At 45.7% G+C, this 24,612-nt stretch overlaps 1 protein-coding gene across 1 annotated transcript in view; it reads left to right on the forward strand.

Moving 5' to 3' along the window:
- The first annotated feature begins 20,819 nt into the window (after positions 1-20,819).
- The window catches only part of LOC147705914 (uncharacterized), a 582,839-nt gene continuing 579,046 nt past the window's right edge, over positions 20,820-24,612 (forward strand). The window contains exon 1 of the mRNA XM_086932385.1: positions 20,820-20,897. The gene's annotated coding sequence lies outside the window, so the exon portion shown is untranslated. The remainder of the gene's footprint in view (positions 20,898-24,612) is intronic.

The following is a 24,612-nucleotide window of genomic DNA, read 5'->3' on the forward strand; positions in this document are numbered from 1 at the left end:
ATCAGAAGAGTAGAGAAAATTATATAAAAGGAAAAATTCAGTTAAAATGTCAGCATCATTATGTTTAAGATTAGAATTAGCGTCATAGACAGATTCAATATTTAGCTTATTGTGCTTAACTTTCAAATAATTGGTTAAAATCTTACCAGCCTTATTCCTGCCCCATAAAATTTGGCACTTGACTTCAGTAGATAAAGGGAAGCATCTTCTGTAGATTTTTTATTAAATAGCATTTTGGCGTCAACAAGGGCTGTCAAACTGTCTTGAGAGTGCGATGTATGATAAGCGTGTTCCAATCTCTTAATCTTCTGAAGAAGGTCGCCCGTAAATTTTCGGGCAATCTTCCGTTTTGTGGCCACATACCTGATTACAAAGTCTCTTGCTGAGGGCTTGAAGGCATCCCAGATAGTGTGCTTGGGCATAGAGAGAGTATCGTTAATCTCAAAAAATGTGGTAAAGAAGTCAATAAAAGAGGTGGTGAACTTAGGATCTAGTAGAAGAGTGTTGTTAAAACGCCATCTCCTAGGTCCATCTACTTTAGGGAGAATATCAATATGAATAAAAACAGGGGCATGATCCGACAATAAAATGGGGCCAGTTTGAGCATTAGTGAGAGTCTGGGCAATATTATGGGAAACAAAAATATAATCAATCCTCGATTGGGAGTGATGGGAAGGTGAGTAAAACGTAAATTCTGAAGCTGTCGGATTGCAGATGCGCCAGGCATCAGTGAGTTTATGCTGCGAGATAGCCTGAACAAAGAGTTTGTGAGATCTATTTGGGATGAAGGAAACTTTGGAATTCCTATCAAGAAAGGGGTCGAGGGGCTGATTACAGTCTCCTGCCAAAATAAAATTGTCATCCCCAAATTTGGTGATATGGGTGGAAAATGTGTGCCAAAAGGTAGGATCACCACCAGTAGGGGCATAAACAATAAGAAGAGAAATTGGTACACCTTTTAAAGACAGTTTGACGTGAGCCCATCTACCTTCCATATCAGATTCTTGGGTGAGCACAGTAGAAGAAAGAGACTTGCGACATAAAATTGCAACCCCATTGCGTTTACCATCACCAGGAGAGTAAAAGACTTCGCCTATCCAGCCCCTCTTGAGTTTAGCTGATTCTACTTCTGAGAGATGAGTTTCTTGCAAAAAGGCAAAATCAACATTTAATTTAGCTAAATGAGATAAAATTATTTGTCTCTTAATAGGAGAGTTAACACCCTTAACGTTCCAAGTAACCACTTTTAGCGACATGCAGTATAATACGAACAATGGTATGCAAATGTAACGAATAGAAGAAGAAAAAACGTAAAAAGAGAACATGTAATAGATGAAAAATTGTGAAAGAAAGAAAGGTGGAGAAACAGGAGCAGAATGCAAGAATATGATGCAATAGAAAGAGGAGCAAGAAAATGGAGAGAAGAAGAGAAAAGATGGATAAGAAGGAGAAGGTCAGAAGTAAGAGATAGAATTCTAGGGAATGAAAATTGAGGAAAAGATACAGGAAAGAGATAAGTGAATAGATGATAAAGCATAAGAAGCAGAATGACAATGAGTGGAGAAATGGACACAAGATAAAAAGGAGTAGAGAGAATATGGAAAATGAAGAGGAGATGACACCTTCGAACAGGGGAAAAGCAAAAAAAAGGAGAAGAAAAGACAAGGCAAAGACTGGAATAGAGGTGCTAAAATGTTGAAACGAAAACATACCTACAAAGGGAAGAGGAAAAGGAGCACAATCAGGAATGAAACCAGACGTGAAGGGTGGAGGGAGTGGAGCCACATGGAACAGGCGATACATCCGATGTCAGCGAGACGCGCCACCGGGAGAACGACACGGGGCGGAGTACAGAATCTATGAAAACAGGAGGAAAATATCAGGAAAGTGCACAAATGCATCTGTATGTGTCGGAGTAGGAGGCATTATCGAGGAAGCATTGGACAAATTTGCGGTGAAGATGTCTAAATCTGGGCTTTGTCACTTTTCTGAAAGTGAAAACCTTTTCTGGCACAAAGATGCAGACTGTAGCTGATGAGGGCTCCACTAGGCCAGATACCCTTTTGAAGATGTACTACGGAGCAGGATTTGCTGTTGCAGAGAAGAACGTAGCGGGAGCTACCGCGGATTTAGGTCAACCAGCGATTCACTTTGGGCGTATTATTGAGGACATAGGTCCCGCTCTCCTGTCAGGTCTCAGGCCACTTTTTTTGTGGAAAACTCCCAAGTTTCAGTTTTTGGCTGTTATGGCACCTTTAGCACCCCTTCCAATGGTCAAGGATTAGGTGCGCACCACTAAGAGGGAAGGACTTAATTCAGGCAGGGTCCAGGTTTATGTTTGTTTGAGCTTTTTGTGTGCCTGTCACTCAGAACTGGAGGCCAGCCAACTATCCCTTAGAGTCACTCTGGTAGTCCATGGTTCAAGCAACAAGGAAGGCCATGGCCAGCCGAGCAATCCTCTGAGGGTACATGGCAGGCTTCAAGCTGCAGGGCAGACCTCCGGTAGCAGTAGAAAAGTCCACTGAAAACAAGGCCTTCAGAGTGTCCTCTGCAGATCCAGGAGTAAACTGACGAGTTGGCGTGCGGGTCCACTATGTATACCTTGTGCCAGCCTTTGGAGTGGAAGAAAATTCTGAACTTCCTCCAATTATATGGTTCTAGAAATTTCCTTCCTTATTTTACCTAGGACTTGAGATGTCTAGGGTGACGAAAGGCTGTTATCAAGTTCTTTGTGAATGTGCAGGAGGCAGCCCCTTTCAAATGTAAGTGGGACAGGGACACCCATGCCCCTCCAATCCTGGCAGGATGGCCTATCCTGCCAACAGCAAATCTCCTTTTGTATCACTGTCTGGGAGCAATGCACAAAGACCAACTGCCACTCTAGTCACAGTCTTAGAACACAGGCGGCAAGTTTCAAATGGTTAGGCCAAGAAAATACCAAAAGTGACATTTTCACGTATTTGATTTAAAATCTGTCTTTACCATTATAGTATAGTAGAGTATTGTAAATTACAATTCCTTTGAGACCAAACATGACGTCTCTACCTGTGCAAAACCAAAGTTAGCACTTATTAAAAATAGCAGGATTACATAATGTTATCCTATAGGGGAGGTATGCCTCGTAGTATTGAAAAACAAATTTGGGAGTTTTTCCTTACAAAGACATGTAAAACTTAAAAGTACATGGCCAACCTTTTAAACACAATGTAACGTGCCCTTCGGGGTGACCATTTTTTATTAAAAAGGAAAATTTAGGAGTGGCAAAGGGTTTATTTTGACACGTACAATTGGCAGTTCAAAACTGCTCCCCTGAGCTGCAATGGCAGGCCCGAGACATGTTTTAGAGTGCTACTTAGTAGGGGTGGGTGGAATTTGCAAAGTTGCCTTTCACAAAATTCAGTGAAGCAGCAAAAATCTCTGCGAACACTTGGAATTTCGCGTGCTCGCAGAGATTTTGCTGCGCCCCTTGAAGTTTCATTTTTGTGACAGGAACATCGTGCCAGAATGAATCCTGCCCTGATATTTATCAAAGAATTGAATCCAGCCTCCATTGTAATGCCAGGAGCAATTTTAGACTGACGAGAATGGAAGGCCTCCTGCTGCAGCCCACCCTCAACCTGCATAGGCTTTGAGAGCCTTTGTATTTAACTTCACCCTTGTAGCGTTGTGCTGCTAATAACGACGTGGGACACTGTTGATATTTACAAGCTCTTTATTTCACGTCTTCACTGTTCCCCGTCCCTACACTATCTAATCCTTTCCTGCTACCGCTCCTCCTCTTCCTCTGTCCCCCTAGCTCCACCCACCAACAACTAGACTGCACACAGTATTACATCTCCCCCTTTGTTAACAAAATGATGAAATAAAAGTCTGACTTGATCATAGTTCTTCGATCAGCCGCACAGGTCGTCAAATGTCTCTTCTGGGTCGCAGGACCACACCACTCTCTTCAGCTTCAGGTTCTGCTGGAATCTCAAGTCTCTGTACGGCAGCTGCACTGCCAGGTCTCTCTGAACCTGGTTGTTCATTCATTTTGCTGAGGGCATCCTTAACAGCCGGAGTGCACCGTTGGAAATGCGAGATATTCCTGGTAATCCTCCTGTTCTCCGACTCAGCTGTTACCATTGTACCCTTCTGTTGGGTAATCATTAAAGGTTCAGCTCTAACCTTGCAATCTGTCTTTTTCTGTTGTTCCTGCTTGACCAACACACAGTCCCCTTCGTGAAGAGACGGCGATCTGGCTCTCCTCCGGGTGTCAGCATAGGACTTCATTTTGTTCCTGTGCTTGCGGTCGGCTACCACTAGCTCCTTATGTACACGTGTTGGCGACACCGGTCGCAGGGCTCCTTCCTACGTAGGTATCCTTGTTCTGATCGGTCGTCCTAACATGAGTGTGGCAGGACATTTCCCCGTAGTGGCATGGGGTGTCGTTCGAAAGGCTCTCAGGACTTCATTGAGAGCCACTTGAAAGTCCTTCTAATCAATGGTGGCCTGTTGGAATGTTTTCTTTAGTGTTGCCATAAATCTCTCTACCATTCCATTGGCCTGAGGCCATAGGGGAGTGATCTAGCGATACTTGAAATTGAGATACCTCGCAAATTCTCCAAACTCATGTCCATTAAAAGGGGGGCCGTTATCCGTCTTGAGTTCTTTAGGGACACCCCAGGCAGCAAACACTTCATCCAACACAGCAATGGTGCTCGTGGCACTGGTGGATGATACAAACGGTGCTATGGGAAATCTCGAGTATTCATCCATTATTACTAGGACATATTTGCCCGACTGAAGGGGTCCATAAAAATCCATGGCAAGCTCTTGCCAGACACTAGTAGGTAGCTTTGACATCTGTAGAGGAGCTGGAGGATCTCCATGATTGACCAGTTGGCACTGGGGGCAATCCTTTAAGGTGAGTTCCACCATCTGATCAAGTAGCGGGAACCATACTCGCTCTCTGAGCGCTCTTTTTGTAGCGATATCTCCACGGTGACCCTCATGGGCTAGATTGATGACGCCCTGGCGGAGTTGCATGGGGATGACAATTCGTTGATCCCTCAGTAGGAGCCCCTCTGAGGTGGCAGACAGTGCTTCACTCACATGCCGGAAGGTCTGCATCTCTTGACGGACATGTGGGTCGCACCCTTCCTCCTCATTGTCGTGACGCCATTGATTGGTCCGCAATCAACGCATCACTCTTTGAAGGATATCGTCTTGAGCTGTGGCCTCATATATCGCCTCCAAGGGAACCGCCGGTGGTCTTGCTTGGTCCACTACGAAGTGGATGTACTCTTCTGCCACGGATGGACGTAAAGCCTGTGATGCTTGAGGGTGTCTCGACATGTAATCAGCTGGATTCGCTGATCTTCCTGGTTTGTGCACTATTGTATAAGTGTACTCTTGTAGACGCAAACCCCAGCACTCAATTCGAGGTGGCATTTTGGCTCTGGGGTTTCCGAAAATAGTGACTAGCGATTGATGGTCTGTCAATAGCGTAAAATGCTTGCCGTATATGAAAATGGTAAAGTGCTCACAGGCCCACATGACAGCAAGGCTTTCCTTTTCAGGTTGGGAGTAGGCCTTCTCAATGTCCGACAAACTCCAGCTGGCATATGCCACGATGTATCTCTGGTCTGTTTTGTTGTCGAATTGAGCCAGTATTGCACCCAGTCCCACTGGGCTGGCATCAACGGTGATTTCGGTGTGTCTCTTGGGGCTGAAATATGCCAGGTTGTTCGCTGACTCAACAGCTCGTTTGATTTCCTGGAACGCCTGCTCACATTGGTGAGTCCAAATGAATGGTTGCCCTTGTTTGGTAAGGACACGCAACGGGTGACTGATGGTGGCGTAATCCTTTATGTATCTGGCACAATAGCTCGCCATGGCTAAGAATGATCGAATGTCGCTCACATCTTGTGGACTTTTGGTATCGTTCAGTGCGATCACCTTCTCAGGATCAGGCTTCATCCCTGCTCCAGAAAACATATGTCTAAAGAATTTAAGAGTCGACTGATGGAACTCACACTTGTCTTTGTTGAGTGTGAATTGGCTTCCAGGAGAGCATGGCACACCTGGTCTAGTGCTTTGTCATGCTCTTGAACATTTGAACCGTAAACTAGAATGTCATCACTATAGTTTAGTGTATTTGGTATGTGATGTATGGTCTGGCGAATGGCTTCCTGAAAGATCTCCGCCGCAGATGAAATTCCAAAACTGAGTCGTTTGTAGCGGAACAACCCTAGATGAGTGGCAAATGTTGTTATATAGCGCGACTTTTCATGTAGTTCCAGCTGGTGGTATCCTTTATTCAAATCTAGTTTGGAAAATACTCTTGCGCCATTTAAGGATGAAATCATGTCACTTAAATGAGGCCCTGGGTGGCGCTCCCTTTCGATGGCAGTGTTGAGAAGCCTCATATCTACACACAGGCGCACCTTTTCGGGTGTACCCTTCTTTGGCACGATGACTACTGGTGAGACACACAGTGTTGGCCCTTCTGTCCGCTCGATAATGTCCGTTCTCAATAACTCTTGGATTTCATCCTCCATGGCTTGTTGAAGGTGGAAGGGCACCCGCCTGTGATGTTGTGCGACAGGACGTATTCTTTCATTAATGTGCAACCGGATCTGGCATTTGTTCATTTTTCCCAGTCCAGTGAATAGTTTAGGGAATTTGTGTATGATGTCCGGATCATCGCTTACCCTATACAGAATTTCGACCAGCCTAAGACGCTCCGCAGTGGGCAGACTGAGGAGACAGTCAGCTTCCGGGCCTTCAATGACATGTACATAGGCCGGCACTGAGGTGGTTTTGTGCTTAAGTGTAGTTGCAAATTTTCCCAGGCATGGGAGAGGTTTCTACAACATCCACGTGAACACTCTGACATAGGCCGGGCTCAACGTGGGTTGCGGTTTCATTTTGTTGTATTCAGTCACAGGGATATAGTTCAGGGATGCCCCATTGTCCAGTACAAACTCGGTTTCATGAGTTCCCACACTGATGTCTAATCTTGGGTATTTTTTAGTTGGTCTGGATCAGCTACCATGCTGGCATACTCATCAGTGTACACCGATTCCAAAGACGCTAACCTAGATTCTCTGGATGGATACCTTCTCACCCATTGGGACCTGCGAGACTCTCTGCTGGAGTGTGAGGAGACCGAGGACGACTCTTGCCGATCCTGTACCGCCTTTGCATGATGTCGCCTTGTGTCTGGTCGAGAAGATCTTGCTGACTCTTTCATCCTTTCTTTGCGATATTCTCCACACATAGCCTGCTGACCAAGTGCTAGACAGACATCTGTGTGCGGAAAGTCGTACCCGCATCAATAACATTTTCGTAGGCGATCTCCTGTCTTGTCTCCCCGGCCAGACTCATGGCGTCTGCTCCCTGTTTACTGTTGGCAGGAAGACGGCCTGGCTGACCTCCGTCGATCTCGCGAGTGTCTGCGAGTGCTCTTGGCTTGTACACGATAGGTTTGTTCCCGTCTCTCACCATGTCCCGTCTCCATTCTTCTAGCATGTTCCTCTGCTTGGTCATGTACCCGGGTCATCTCTTCAATCTCATCAAGGTTATGACTCTTCCTTAGTAGCCGCCTTCTGAGCGTTTCAGATTGTCAACCTTCAATTATTCGCAACCTTATGGCATCCTCCGTGGAAAACGTGTCAAACTCACAGTACCGAGACAGTCGTCGTAGTCTCATTATAAAGGTAGTCATCAGTTCCTCCTTTTCTTGATGGGCTTGGGGAAACATGTAACTTTAATAGTCCACATTTCTTTTATGTAAAAACCTTTTATTTAACGCATCTCGCACCTTGACATATGATCCTGTTTCGGCTGTCGGCAATTCCTTGATTAAGTTACTGACTTCTTTCCCTACCAGATTTCGTAATGCAATTATCTTCTCATCGTCATCCGTGACTTTCGATCCTTTCATATAGTCCTCAAAGTCCTCGAACCACTCCTGCCATCTGGGGACCATGGCCCCTCCAGCTATCAGGGCCAGTGGTTCTGGGGCAGGCAAATATGAGATGCCCACCATACTTGGCGTGGTAGCCGCTGTGGGCGCGACATTTCGCTGCGGTGACGTCGACATTTTGGTGTATTACTTTATCTCTCTCTCTTTGCTCGTGTTTCCTTGTCTTTCTTTTCTCACTGTATTTTCCTTGACTTGTGCTTGTTTGCTTGCTTCACCTCTTACGTTTGCATGTGCTTGTTTGCTTATTTCACCCTTTGCATTGGCTTGTGCTTGTTTGCTAGTTTGTCTCTTGCAGCGGCTTGTGCTTGTTTCCTGATCTTCTTTGCACTTGCTTGTGCTTGATGACAAAACTGGAAACTGCCTGACTTCAAAATGGTCGCTTCTTTTCCTCGACAGGGGATTGGTGGGGACAGCCTTACCTCAAAATGGCCGCCGTACTCGAAATCTCATTCCTCCCGAGATTTTGCCTCCCTCCAATGCACTGCAGTTACCGGCCGGCTTCAGGACACTCACCGGGCACATGAGGTCTACACTAGATGCTGGGGCCTCCGCTCTTAACCCCCCTCCACTGGCGCAGGATCTCCTCTCACCAGGTAGGACCGGGGTGAGCTCCCGACGTCGCTACCGCGCCTGCAATTCCTCACGCATCTGGGGTGGGCACCCGATGCTAGCGCTCTGCAGTGCTTTTCAGCTGGGCAGCTTCAGCGCCCGACCGCGCTTTTCTTGCTGGGGGCTTCACGCGACAGGCTGGTCGCAGGGCAGCTCGTATTCACCGCTGGCAGCTTCTTTCTCGGCGGCGGTTCCTGCCAGGCACACGTGTCGCGACAGCGACTTCCTCAGTGTGCTGCACGGGACGGGACACTCGTCTCCAGGGGCCAAGGGGTGGCAGACTGCACCATCCCACCCTCGTCGCCAGCTGTAGCATTGTGCTGCTAATAACGATGCGGGACACTGTTGATATTTACGAGCTCTTTATTTCACGCCTTCACTGTTCCCCGTCCCTACTCTATCTAACCCTTTCCTGCTACCACTCCTCCTCTTCCTCTGTCCCCCTAGCTCCACCCACCAACAACTAGACTGCACACAGTATTATGTTATGTTATGTTATGTTAAGTTTATTTTTGTATAGCGCACAGCTACTCAAAAAGAGTGTCCCGGCGCTTTCGATAAGGAGACCTACCGCACAGTAACACAACACATTAAAAAACAGGGGGATGGATACAGCGAAAGAAAACAGAAGAAAACAGCGGGACAACCTACTGGGTAAATAGCCAGGTTTTGAGGCCTTTCCTAAATGCAAGTAGGCTGGTGGCTCCACTGAGTGGGAGCGGCAATGAATTCCACAGCTATGGCGCCAGCAGTCCAAAGGAGCGGCCTCCAGTGCGAGCTCTCTTCACTCGCGGTACAACCGCCAGGAACAGAGATTCTGACCTCAGAGAGCGAGCCGGATGATAAAAGGCAAGTCTCTTTTGGAGGTACTTTGCTCCCACCGCATGGAGAGCTTTATAGGCCAAAGTTAATGCCTTAAAAGCAATCCGTTTGTGGATGGGAAGCCAGTGTAACGTCTGCAGCAAGCCCGCGGCACTGGCTCGTCTGTTCAGACCAAAAATGGCCCTCGCGGCAGCATTCTGCATGACTTGGAGCCGCTGTAGCAGGTACTCTGGCAGGCCCAGGTACAGAATGTTGGAATAATCTAACCTAGAGCCTATCAGAGCCTGCACAGTCAGCTTCCTATGGTCCTCAGACAAAAGAGGTAAAAACCTCCGCAGCATCTTAAGGAGGCCGAAGCAGGTGCCCGTCACACCGAGGATCTGGGATTTCAGTGTGAGACCCTTATCCATCTTGACCCCCATGTTCTTAGCAGTGTGGGATGAACAGGAAGGAGGAAACATGTCAACGGGCCACCAAGCTTGCCAGTCTGGCTCCGTCGCACACCCGAAGAAGAGTACCTCGGACTTATCGGAATTGCACTTGAGGCTGTTCAGTTGGAACCATTTAAAAATGGCCCCAAGGCAATCCCGGATACTCTCCCCATCTAAGTCTCCTCCTCTCTTACAAGAGAAGAGGAGCTGGGTGTCGTCGGCATAGGATACGATCTGGGCCCCGAACGACTCCGCCAGCGCCGCCAAAGGGGTCATGAAGATGTTAAAAAGGGTCGGGCTCAATATAGAGCCCTGTGGGACCCCGACTCCCAGAGGCAGCATCACGGCGGAATCTGGGGAGGCCCAGACCGTTTGCCGGTGGCCGGCTAGAAAGGAGGAAAACCAGCTGAGCACCGTCCCCCGTAGGCCAATCTCATAGAGTCTTACGAGAAGGCCGTCATGGGGGACGGTGTCAAAAGCCGCCGACAAGTCCAACATCACCAGCATGGCTTTGCCCCCAGTGTCCAGAACCCCTTTAATGGTTTCTGAAACCTCTAGGAGCGCGGTCTCTGTGCTGAGGTTTGGGCGGAAGCCGGATTGGGTGGCATGCAGAATCTCGTGTGTCTCCAAAAAATTGGAGAGCACCGTCTGAACATGCTTCTCCAAAATTTTTGTGAGAGCCGGCAACAGAGAGATAGGCCTATAGTTGACTGGGGCACTAGGGTCGAGACCAGGCTTCTTAAGCAAAGGGATGACCATTGCCTGCTTCCAGGCCTGCGGAACCACTCCCTGACTCAGAGAGAGGTTCAGGAGAGGGTTTGCCAGTGGGTTTATCACTTCCGCGATTTTTGCCAAGAATTTGGCCGGGCAAGGGTCTAGAGGCGACCCAGATTTGAGATTGCCCATCAGCGCTAAGGAAGCAGGGGCTGAGATAGGTGGAAACACAGCCAACGTCGGACCAGGCGGGGTCAGGGGGTACAAGTCATCCTCTGGGTTGGACAACCCCGCGGGCGCCACCGGTGGAAAAGAGTCTTGTATAAGTTTGATCTTGTTGGTGAAGAAGTTAGCAAGATCAGACGCCCAGGATTCAGAGGGCATCTCTTCAGATGTATTGGACTGCGGCGCCATGAATTCTCTCACTATGGTGAAAATCTCCTTACAGGAGTTGGAGGCGGCTTCTATCCTCCCTGCAAGGTAGGCTTTCTTTCCAAGGCGAATGTCCCGGTGATAGGCCTTAACCGCAGTCTTATAGGTAAGCCTAGCCACAGAGTCGTATTGTGAAGGCCAGGCTCTTTCGGCCACTTTGCACTGCTGCCGCTTAGCCGACAGTGCTGCGGTGAACCAGGGAGCCGAAACCCGTTTCGGAGTTAAGCGGGGGGCCAACACCGGGGCAAGATCGTTCAGCCTCTCTAGAAGCCATGCTTGCAAAGACTCCAAATCCTTCTCCAGATCACCTGAGAGGGGACAAGGGTGATCCAGAGCGGCCTGGGCCAGCATCGCAGGGGTCACTCGGTGGTAAGCCCTAGGGACTCGACCCCGCTGCTGGGATACAGACGTAGACGGTTTAGCTGTACCTCTAACCAGGAATTTGGCAAGCCGATGGTCTGACCATAGCACCGGGATAATTTCCTTCACCTCGAGAGGAGATGTAGAGAAGACCTGGTCGAGAGTATGTCCCTTGTCGTGCGTAGGTCCCTGAAGGTGGGGGATCAGGCCCAGGGGGCCGTAGCCTCCAATAATTTGATAGCATCCGGGTCCGACGGATCATCCATACGGAAGTTGAAATCCCCGGCTACTATACAGTGTTCAGCTTTCAGGGCCAGTCCCATCAAGACCGAATCGAAGTCCTCAAAGAAGGTTCCAGGTGGGCCAGGCGGTCTGTATACTAATAATCCTTTAACGGATTGGTGAGGAGCCAGGGTGATGGAAAAGGCAAGGGTCTCGGAGCCGCGGATCTCATCCACTGGCAGAATAGCACATGGCACGCCCTTTTGACAGAACCTATCTGCCACCAATCTCCCTGGTTCCCCAAGTCTCTACGAGGACCAGCTTGAGCTTGTGTGTGCTGCATTCTCTGTCAGTGTGGAGGACACCCATGATCCTCTGTGACTAATTTCTATTTCTGTGGTTGAGCAGTCTTGCCTGTCCTTGCAACTCCGCCCTGACTGCTGAACTTCTCTCTTGTTCACATTCTTCACACCTGCAGCTACCATGCCTAGTCAAACAACTGAAGGAATTACAAAAATGGTGCCTCCTACGCAGACTTTGTCCAGATAGTGCAGTTCCCCTAGACTGCACAGGGGAACCAGAACCGTTGTGTGCCATACCTCTACTCAACTGGAGTACTTTCTATTCTAGGCTGCTGGAATTACCTTTAATACAGGGGCCTAGCTTCCATTGTTGCAGACACCGGGGCCCAGAGGCCTGAGGGGCCCACTGAACCCTGACTATTGGTGTAGTCATAGTTCAGCCAGCAGTCAGAGGGCCCATTTCCTTCTTTGCACTACGTCCTCTGACCCACTGTCTACCTTACTGTTTTAATAGCCTGGATCTCCACATGAAATTTCGTTTTTTATTAGTTGGGGCACATAAGAGGAAATAGTAGTGTGGACATGGATTACTTGTGCCGATTTCTGCATGATGATCCCTCTTTCTGCGGTTTAATGCTCCCATTTACATACAGCAGATGATAAATGAGAAAGAAACTTCCTTGACTGAAGAGAGTGTTGGGGAAGGAAAGGGAACAATACTTAAGGTATAGTGGAGCATTCTATTCTCCCCACTTCCACAGAAAAAGTATATAAGGGACCAGGGGACAAGACTTGGGTGTTTCTTTGCTGCCAACGCCTAATGCTATTTTACTGGATGAAATTACTAGCCAGTAAAAAGTGAGTATGGTATTGCCATACCCAGGAAAACCAGGTGAGGTTCTACTGGAGCAGTCGTTATCAGGCCGAGCGTAATTCCATACAGGGATTACGCTCCACTTAAATTGGAATCAAAGTCTAAGGAAACTTTCATGACAAAAGGACCACTGCTACATGTGTGTCTCCCCAATGCTCAGGGCCTCCTCTCATGTAGTGTGAGGAGCAGGATGCTTCTCGTTACTGTAGCTAACAGGTAGTCCCTTCTAAGGTGTGGTACCTTTGTTAAGTCATGCCTTATGAAACACAAACTGTGCATTCTAGGACTCATGACTGTGCTTTTCCCATTCCCAGACTTGACCTGCAACCAACTGACAGGGAAGTAATTTTGCCTAAAGAGCCAGAGCTGGGACAACGGTTTACTTATGATAAGGGACTGCTTTCTACGGTCAAAGGAGCTAAGAAGCTTGGCAGAATTATATATAGCCATATACACTAGATGAGTCTATATCACTTGGGACACCGGATCCAGGCAATGGTTTTCCTTTTACAAAGCAATGTAATCTGGCTTAATTGAGCTGAACTAGGACTACAGCTGTCTGACTGCATTGTCTCTGGAATTTGAATCTCTTGGTAACATGGAGTCAATATGTAACCCTATATGCAGAACCACCTTTAGGATTGATTATATACCTCCTCACACTGTTAGGCCCTCTACCTTGGTAGTGCAGAAGTTATTTCTCATAAAACAGATCCTCCACGGTATTTTGGCCAATGGGAAATGTAGTCAAAGGGCGCCCAAACCTCTGCTCGAGCACGAGGATCGTAAAACAAGCTATTCCAGGTTCTTACCCATCTGAAATTTCCTAATACTCTCTAATAAGGTCTCGTGTTACAAATCATAGCTGGGTGTGATGGTTTTTATTTCAGTCACAATGCCTGAAAACTACAGTTCCCAGAGTCCACTCGGATGACCAGTTTTGCAGAGGTGGAAAGCTCTTCCTCTTTGACACAGCAGAGTTTTCAAGCATTCATATGCCCAATTTGTCAGATATGAGTAGTTCCCCTATGGTATTTGTGCCGCAGGGAATCAACATATCAACAGAACCATAATTACACTGGTAGAAGAGAAAGAACAATTGAAAGACTGCACATTGGTTTTGAATAAAGTGACTTTCTACAAAATATCACTTTTGCTTACTTAATTGTTCGGTACACAGAGCTATATCACCAAGTAATAAAAGAAATAACATTTGGAGGAGATACTGAATTAGATTTTTTTTTCTTGAAGCATCCCTTCTCCTGCGATGACCTAAAGCGATACGACCCCCTGCGGGTCTCCAAAAAGAAGGAGCAGACATCGACGTCTTTAAGGCTGACTTTAAAAGCTTCTTACAAGAAGCAATCTAGCAAGCGGAGGGCCATTTCCCTGGCTATTTCACAACCAATCTTCTTTCCAGAGTTTTACTGCACTGCACCTGGTGTTCACGGCCATTATACGGGACCACTGTGTTCCTTATTACCATACTAATTACAAATTGTGTGCCCTACGTGTACCAATTAACAATGATAATAGAAAATATTATTTTACAATAACGTTAAGAATACTGAAAATCTATACTACGTACTTCCTTCTACAACAGCACAGATCCGCCTATGTATTGTTATCATTCTTCTGTACTGCCCACGAGATGCTAAAAAGGACTCTGCTCATTTACATCTTCTGCTGCTCCTTTTCAATACCCTATCATATCGATACCCTGTAAAAAAAGAAAAAAACAGTATTTATGTACTTTTCCAATAAAGCGCTCCATAGTTCCATAACCTTTTCTCATTTCCTTTCTCTTTCTTGGCTGAACTAACTCCACACAAGGCTTGGTAGAGGCCAAAGGATGATCACGTGGTAATGGAGATCATGTAGGTTAACAGTTTCTACTGCCCTCATGCCTCCGAATTCCGGATCGTGAAAGTTTCGACATTTTTACGTTCTGCGTGGAACGCAAAAATGCCAATATTTTGCATGTTCCGTGAACGGAACGGAATTTGCTGCCCACCCCTACTACTTAGTTGGGTGGCACAATAAGTAATGCAAGCACACTGATAGCATTTAATTTACATGCCCTGGGTACATGTAGTACCACTTTCCTAGGGACTAATAAATAAATTAAATGTGCCAGTCAAGAGTAGCTCAACTTCACCATGTTTTAACCCCTCCCCTGCTGATGACGGAACCGCTCCGTCATCAGCTGCGGTGGCGCTCTGCTGATGACGGAGCGGTCCCGTCATGGCCCGCCCGACGCTCCTGCGCGGCGCGAATGCCGCGCCTGCGCTGAGCGTTCTATTGAGCGGGCGGGACCATAATGGAACCGCTCCATCAGAAGCACAGCGCAACCGACGCTGGTGATGGAGCGGTTCCGTCACCAGCATGCGCCCGCCGTATTTCCGCCCCACCCCCTTAGCACTGCGGCGGAATAGCCGCCGCAGTGATGGGGTTAAGGAGTGAGCACAAGTACTTTGGCATTAGTTGGCAGTGTTACATTGTTCAGAGTCCTAATGCCAATAAAAATTAAATTCAGCAAACAGGAGAGGAAAAGGCAAAAGGTTTGAGGGAAAACCATATCAAAGGCAATCAGGTCTAAGACTATGCATACCTGCTTCTGCTTTGGTTCTGCTTTTGCTGACTGCTTTACCCTTGCAGAATATTTTTTCTGGAGATGAAGGGTGTCTTATCCGCCTTCATCCTCGCTGGATCTGCAGTGGCCACTGCTCTTTGCTGCCCCATTGTTTCCCATGGACTGGAAGCAGATGTACTGGAAAACCTGCCTCTCCTCACTGGAATTCTGCAGGGGGAGGACCTGATGAGCACCTCCCCCTGCACTTTCTCACATACTGTGATCCCCTGTCCAAAACAGGGACCAGTCACCTTCTACAGTCGATGGCCTCCATCAGAGCCCAGCTCCATTGTCCCCCTTGTCATCTTTTGGTTCTTAGATTGTGCCCCTATTGTGCCATTGAAGTCTTGTGGTTTTCAGCAACTTCTTTCCAAGGACAACCTCATTTCAATGTGTCTGCTATTAAGTACTTGACATCTGTGTTCAAGACATGTAGCCCCACACTGTGTGAGCCCAGCGTGGTCTTTCCTGTGTGTTAATGCTCACATGTGGATCCCATGAGGCCATTAAACCCTCTCATATGGGTTCAAGCTGTCTCCTTTGCTAATGTGGTGACACCAAACTCCTGCCCATCCTGTCCATCTGTCCATCACCACCCCCTTTTCTGAATCGTTTTGTCCACCACAAGCGTGGAAGGGTATGCTCAGATGTGAGTCCCTTTCTCACTGCACCATCAGGATTCAAGCAAGCCGGGCCGAAGACGGCTGTAATGCCAGAAACAGGTCCCCGGAAGCTTGTTTCCTTTCCAGTAAAAGAAATGGCTTGGTAGTTTGGTCTGCCCTGTTCCCATGATGCACTGGGCCAGGGACAGACTAATTTGCATGTAGCCAGGTTCTGATCTGGGATGGTGCAGTGAGCTAAAAAAAGGTGATGGATCAAGCCCTGATCTGTTGACTGAGTAGTAGTATTCTGCTTAATTCAGATACTCTGTCCATCACCACCCCCTTTTCTGAATCGTTTTGTCCACCACAAGCGTGGAAGGGTATGCTCAGATGTGAGTCCCTTGCTCACTGCACCATCAGGATTCAAGCAAGCCGGGCCGAAGACGGCTGTAATGCCAGAAACCGGTCCCCGGAAGCTTGTTTCCTTTCCAGTAAAAGAATTGGCTTGGTAGTTTGGTCTGCCCTGTTCTCATGATGCACTGGGCCAGGGACAGACTAATTTGCATGTAGCCAGCTTCTGAGCTGGGATGGTGCAGTGAGCTAAAAAACTGTGATGGATCAAGCCCTGATCTGTTGACTGGGTAGTAGTATTCTGCTTAATTCAGATACTCTGTCCATCACCACCCCCTTTTCTGAATCGTTTTGTCCGGTAGGGTGTTAAAATATCGATTACAAAAATATAGCTGACATAAATATCGTTGTAAAAATATCGTTTACAAAAATATCGACACCCTATACTTAAACAGGTAAGTACATAAATATCGACTCCAAAATATCGTTGTAATTAATATAGATGTAAAAATTATCGACTTTTTAAAATAATTAAAATTACAATAAATAATAAATAAATATAAGTACTATTAACAAAATACATGACATTACTTTTATTTTTTAACTATTTCAAAAAAATTTACTACACTTTTTAATTATAAACTTAATAAATGTGGACATATAAATTGATTTTACACATTACATTATATAACAACAATAATACATACATATAATTAAAATATACAATATATTACTAATTAAAACATTTGATAGCGTAGGAGTAAAAATTACTATTCCCACTCCAGAGGGTGCAACAGTAGGGAAAACGGACCCTGAACCCAAAAAATATCCCTTTAGCCAAGAACTGAAAACTGACCCTGAACCCTAAAAATACCCCTTTACCCAAAAACCCAAAACTGACCCTGAACCCTAAAAATACCCCTTTACCCAAAAACTGAAAACTGACCCTGAACCCTAAAAATACCCCTTTACCCAAAAACTGAAAACTGACCCTGAACCCTAAAAATACCCCTTTACCCAAAAACTGAAAACTGACCCTGAACCCTAAAAATACCCCTTTACCCAAAAACTGAAAACTGACCCTGAACCCTAAAAATACCCCTTTACCCAAAACATTAATTAAGCTATTATTTCATTATATTTAAATTACTTCCCACCCTACTCCCCTATAAACCCACAACCCGCTACGGAACTATTAATACTAAATTCAACTTAAAATACATTATTAAATAATAATATACTACTAAAAATACTACTTTGGCTACAAATATTCATTAAAAACACTACATTACTTATAATTTTTAAAAAATTATATTATTGTAAACTATGTTTTTGTAAACGATATTTATTACAACTATATTAATGTTAACAATATTACTTACCTGTCTGTCGATATTCTGGTCAGACGATATTTTTGTCATCGATATTTCTTCCTGTAGATATTTTTGCAGTGATATTTAGGTTAGTTGATATCTTAACGACGATATTCCTGCTCTGTACCGTTTTGTCCACCACAAGCGTGGAAGGGTATGCTCAGATGTGAGTCCCTTGCTCACTGCACCATCAGGATTCAAGCAAGCCGGGCCGAAGACGGCTGTAATGCCAGAAAACGGTCCCCGGAAGCTTGTTTCCTTTCCAGTAAAAGAATTGGCTTGGTAGTTTGGTCTGCCCTGTTCCCATGATGCACTGGGCCAGGGACAGACTAATTTGCATGTAGCCAGGTTCTGAGCTGGGATGGTGCAGTGAGCTAAAAAACGGTGATGGATCAAGCCCTGATCTGTTGACTGGGTAGTAGTATTCTGCTTAATTCAGATACTCTGTCCATCACCACCCCCTTTTCTGAATCATCCTTGGGGGGCCATGCATGCCCTAGTGCTGGGTACCCCTGTGGATGCCTCTATCTTGGCCATACCTGTGTGCTCAAGTACCATTGGAGATTGCAGTTACTTGGGTGCCTAAAGCACTTCCTCAGTAGGAGCACCACTTAGGTCCACCTGACTCTTTATCCTTGAAGGGAGAGATGGAGATATTGTTCTGGTGCTTGAGTGGAAGAGTAATGATGACGCAGTGGACAAAGGGCCACCGATGTCAGGATCCTCGCTTTGTTCCCCCCTCACCCTATATTCCTGTACAGAAGGACTGGCTTCCTAATCTTTGCAGGTCACCTGCCTTATTTCTGCCTGCTATGTCCAAGGTCAATCCCCAAAATGATCAGTAAAGACAGGTACCCTATCATCTTGAGGTCTTGGTATTGATACTTCTCCTCACAAATGTCCTTTCAGGTTGTAATTTCAAACCCCCAGAGATCACTTTTTCTTTTATTTGCTTTTTAACCTGACAGTCAAGATCATACATATCTAATCTTGTCTGAAACCACCGTTAGATATACATTTTAAAATGAGTGCTCTATAGGAGCAAAAGCTAACTCTGTCATCGTAACCTAATCTTTTAATCCTTGAGAAATGTACCGAGAAATATTTGTCCAATTACTTCCTATCACTAACAGCTTTCAAAATGCTAAATCAGAATTAAGTAAATTCACCACAAGTATGTAAGTATAAGGATGCGGGTGTTTGTTAGAGTCAATGGTATAAGGCAATGTTCCTTGCACCTCTTTTGTGCCCTTCATCAGAATAGTGTTATATTTTGCAAAGATTCCTCAGTTTCCCAAGGCATGAGCATTTTTTTCATGTACTCATCAGTTTTATGAATCTTTTGTGAGTTTTAATATTTTCATTGACTCCGTGAATCTGTGATACCGTAGCGTAACTCTCAGCACTACTAACTCTTCTGAAGTTGTATCCCATGTAAGAATGAGGAAATTTAATAAAAGGTGATGCAACCCAGCACAGCATTAAAAGTTGCAGTGCTGCTCTGTGCAGCTTTGAGTAAAAGAGAGAGAGCAGGATAGCACCATATCTACTAAGATATTGCACTGTTGCTCCATCCACTGGTGCTTGCACACTTTTGGGTGCCTTGGGCCAACAGACATACCCTGGGACCTGGTGTATCTTTCCAATACAACATGCTATGCTTGTACATAATTATGAATGTTTCTAACATTGTATATGTGCTGTACATTATAGCACACAACAAATTTAGAAATGTTTTGACATAAAAACCTTTCTCACAAATTACGCCTGTCTCGAAAATGTGCAATTGTTGACGCAAATGCCTATCAAAAAATGTTTAGTAGATATAGTGCTGTATTGTAACCCATGGACAGTTGCATTGGAAAATCCATGTACCAAACATAGAGGCTTATTTACAAGTCCCTTTTCCACTGGTGCATCTCTTTTTTGACACACCAGCAGCGCAGTTTGCTGCCCCATATTTAACCCCTTCCATGCTGATGACGAACCCCAGCCGTCATGCACTACGATGCTTGTGTGCTGATGACGGCTGGGGTTCGTCACGGCCCGCCCCTGTTCGTGTTGTTTACAGCACACCAGGGGAATCACGGCCGCATGGAAGGGGTTAAAAGGCCACACTGAGCCTCTCTGCATTGCCGTGTAAATATGGCCCCTATTCATGCATCACTTTGCGTAAAAGGGGTGTGCCATGGGTGTTGCTGTGTGTATTTCCATGCAACACCCATGGATTCTGCCACATTCCCAGATCTACAACATTTCGTAAACCTGGGAATGCGTCAGAATCCTACGCCTCCCCATGGGAGGTACAAGGAGGTGCAACAAGGAGAAATACTTTTATTTCTCCTCCTTTTTTCCTCATTTTATGGGTGCTGCATTCTGCAGCACACATAGAAAGAGGAAAAAGCCTCTTGTGATCATCCCACAACGCAGGCACCCTTGCACCATGGTGAAAGGGTACCTGCCTTGGCGCATTCCAGCCAATTGTGCGCAAGCGCATGGGACACAGGGATGCGTCATATTGTTGTAAATATGATGCATACCTGTGCTTTTAAAATGAAGCAGTTCGGCGCAGCAAAATGGCTTGCGTTGCTGCGCTGTGTCATTTTGTTGTAAATAAGACCCATAGTATGCCCCTTGACACAAAGTAGCTAGAATTAGTGTACTTTGGATTATTTTGTGCTGCTTTCCAGCGTAAAACATGTTTTGCCTTGAAAAGTATATCCCAAAACCAATGCTTTGCATCACTTTTGTCATGCACGCCAGGCACAAAATTAAAATGATTTTGCCTCTTGTCTCTAGACAGTTAACCAGCCCTCGACTCTTCTGACACCCTCCACTGGATAAAAGTAGTCCTGTATTTCATCCAAATATCACGTGGCACAGTTAAATGTATCAATTTTTATATCTGACACTAATTAAGGAAGTGCCTGCCGGCGTTTACTTTTGGAACTGCTAAGGGGAAAACGTTTTTGCCAAGAGCCAAAAAAATTGGACACAATCTTTAGAGGACAGAAAAATGATGTGGCAGATATTGGCATGCTGCCTGTGATGATGTCAGACGCAACACGATCGCATTTAACCTATTCCATCCGCCTGTTTAGCTATAAAAAAGAAGCCCATGTTCATCTGAAACACCAGAGGTTAAAGGGGCTGAAGTATTGGACGCCTCCTGAAGCCTCTCCAGCTCAGAGATTCCTTGGGGTAAGTTTATTAAGACCTAAACCAACTCATTCCCAGGAATGAGCTATAGAGTAAATGTTGCAAATAACTCTTCTCAAAACATTGTAGTGTAAGCTTTTGATTAGCCACAGATTTACAGTGCCTTAGATATTTATCTTGTTTGTTTACACCTTTGATATCAATTCGTAGAGAGATGCTACGAAGACCAATCAACAGACATCACTGTCATACTGATACCATGGGGGACTAGTCACTTATCTTACACCAGCTCTTCCCAGGAAACAGTTTATGTACCCCCTTAATATCTCTTTTGATTTTTTAACATGGTCATGCTTAAATGTAAATGTAAATGTAGTTCATTTATATAGCGCTGTATCACCGACTGGTTTCTAAGCGCTTGCTTAGGGAACCCGTCCTGGTATTCCCCTGTTAGATAACCCATTACTGGGCATCCCCAAGGTGAAAGCCAGGCATCCCGCTGCGAGGGGCAGTCGTGGAGATTAAGCAAGCTATTGCCCAGAGTTGCAGAGTGGGACTCTATGATTGGAATAGGCACCGAGGCGAGAATTGTCAGGTCTGGGGAAATTTGAGCCCAAGACCCGCCGAGGCGGGGAATTGAACCCTGGTCCGGGCCAGACCTCTGCATCAGGGTCTGCCGCTCCAACCACTTGAGCCACACTTCTCCACGCTTAGCTTGTCCGGAGTGATTCCAAAGCCAAACTCAACCCTCAATGGGGTCACTGGCCTATGGGTCACACGGGAAGACATTTCACACTTCCTATCCAAAGATCTTTCCACCCTCCCAACCCCAGAAATCTCTTTGAAGTATTTAATTAGCAACCTGGGTCCTGTGACCGAAGACACTGATCTACGCCTCCTGAAAGCAAAGGTCATAATACTGTAAGAACTGGTGTCTGTGTAAATTTGCAAATCCCTGCTGGTCCTTGAAATATTCTAGACCCTTTCCAGATCATCCCCGACACTCACCCTAAGCATCGCCATAATTCAGTTCAATGTCCCCAAGACCTTGTGGACCGGTCGCCTTGACTGGATCTGTAGCAGCCCAACACCGCTACAAGCTAGGACAAACAGAAAAGGGAAATTGTTCGATATTAAGAAATGACAGGGACTTGGGTGATCCTGCTGGCTTGAACATCAGGCAGAAGGCTCTTAGACCTTCCTGCCTAAATCTTAGGCCCAGCCGATGGGATTCCTTACCTACATAGGTCCTGATTCACAAAGGTAAACTTACACTTTTGTGTGATAGGTCAGTCCTATATTTTTATGTGTGGAGAATCTGCAGTCATAAAGTTATTACTAGTAAAATACCTTTGTGAATAGCAAACAATAGTAAACTTACGCAAACGTGTTCATTTACCTTTGTGACTCAGGCCTGCTGTCTGCAATTTCACCCAAATTCCTGGTTAGCTACGAAGGCTGATACCTAGCACCTTGAAACTCCAGTGGCGTAGCAACAAATGTTATTCCCCACCCCTGCAGAATGTTATGAGGACCCCACTCCCATGAGTCTCCAATATTTCTCCAAAAATCATTGCCTTTGGGCTAAATGGGGCCCCCTGGAGGGTTGGGGAACATCTGAGCCACAGGATCTGCAGGGACTTTGCTACGCCCCTGTCACTAGCTCCTACAACCTCTATACCTTACATTGGCACCTCGCAGACTCTGTTAGTGATATTCGGAGGTGTGAATCTGGAACTAGGTAACAAAAACTGTGATATACCCAACTAAAGAAATGCCCTAAGAGTGGGGTTTGGGTTGGAAAGGGATTTGGGGAGGATACTATGTTAAGGGGTGGAGTGCGTATGGCATTCTGAAATGTAATCATTATGCTTGAAGTGATTAAAATGTGTCCAATTATTTATAACACTGGGTGTTGTGTAAAAAGAAGCTTTTGCAAAATAGTTGGTGAGTTTAACAGATTTATAAGAGAATTAATGCGTCTGGATTCAGGCTCTAACCCTAGTGAGATAGCTGAGGTTGTTGAGTGTTAATTGCAGTGAGTGAGACCCACGGAATGCTTGGTCTGGTGTGTGTATGTCTGTGTGTGTGGGTGTGTGTGTATGTGTCTGTTTAGGTGTTCATTCATTTGCATTTTATATTATGTATTTTATAAAGCATGAACATAACTCAAGGGAGCAGTTGGGTTTAACACAGAGAATGTTTCAGAGTGCTCTCACGTTTCCCAATTCCATCTTATTGTATGTTGGTACATTTAACGGATGGTAAAATCTGGTAAATCGGCTACAAGCAGAAAAAGGCAAGGGAGAACCATAATCTGGATGAGATACTAAACCGTGCAACCAAAGGTCCTTGAGAGCTCCGTTTCATGTCAGCTGGTGATGTGCATAAACAATATTGTGTGGGTTTCGAAAAAACTGAGGGGGATATTCACAAGGATGTGGCGGAGAGAGGCGTCAGCCTTCTTGGCTTAACGCCTCTCTCCGCCATTTCGGAAAAGCAAGGCAGCACCATACTCACAAGGACATGGTGCAGCCTTGCTTTTCCCCTGCGATGGCGCTAAGTTTCACAACTTAGCGCCAACGCAGGCACCCTTGCACCAGAGTGCAAAGGGTGTCTGCAAACAGGGAGGTTTGTTTATGGACAGGAAGGTGTCCCTTCCTGCACATAAACAAACCTAAATGCCAGTTTGTAACTTACATGTGTGCTGCTTCATGTAGCACTCATTTAAGTTACAAAACGGCATTTAAAAAAAAGGCTTGTTCATGTCTGTACATGAAAAACCATTGCATTTTTTATTTTTCATGTGTGCTGCACAAGGCAGCACACATGGAAAATGCAAATCTGAGGAGAAATAAAGCATTTCTCCTCGTATTGCCAACTTAAGACCAGGGTTTTCCTGGTCTTAAGTATGGCGTTAGTTCCTATTTACGCTGCCCTTGTGAATAGGGGCAGTGTAAATATCAATGGGTGTTGCGGTGGAACGCCTACCACAACATCCACTGCACGCCCCTTTCACGCTAAACACAGCGTGAAAGGGGACCTATTCACAAGGCAGCGTTAAGGCACGTTAAGTGGCTTAACACTGCCTTGTGAATAAGGCGAGACCCATATTGCCACCACAACGTCACTGAAAGTGACGTCGTGGTGGCAATAGGGGCTTGTGAATATGCCCCTGAATTTGATGAAATGAAGCATGCAGTGTGACATTGCAACATTGCTGGGCAGCACAGATTGGAGCCAGGGTTAGCATAGCACATGTTTTTGTGTTACATAAATTACGATTTGAGGTGCATATGATTTTTGATCATTTTTAGAATCCAGGATTTAAATCCAGGAATGCACAATCCAAGCTAAATGTGAATATTGCACTAATAAAAGCTGTTTCTTATGTTGAGCAGGAAAGAGCGAGAGCCTAGATGCAATTACCATATCGCCTGCCTCCTCCGACTCACCAACAGTGCTTTACAATTTTGGCATAGTTGATTTTGAGATAGAGAAAATAACTAAAATATACACATTTGCCGGATATTGGCCTGAAAGCCAGGATTGCTTTGCCAGCCAGTGAGTCATGGAAAGCTGTGAGGATATATGTGGGGGGCCCTAATAGCATTCCCTACCTTTTCTTGTAAAAACTGCAGATATGTGGTATTGCTTCTCCTCAGTCTTTTGCGATCCCAGAAAATATAAGCAGAGATTTGGACTAATTAAAAGTTCGGGAAGTGGGGCAGCAGCCAAAACGTTGTCCACCATATTT

The sequence above is a fragment of the Lissotriton vulgaris genome, chromosome 7 (genome assembly GCF_964263255.1).
Source record: "Lissotriton vulgaris chromosome 7, aLisVul1.2, whole genome shotgun sequence".
NCBI classification, from domain to species: Eukaryota; Metazoa; Chordata; class Amphibia; order Caudata; family Salamandridae; genus Lissotriton; species Lissotriton vulgaris.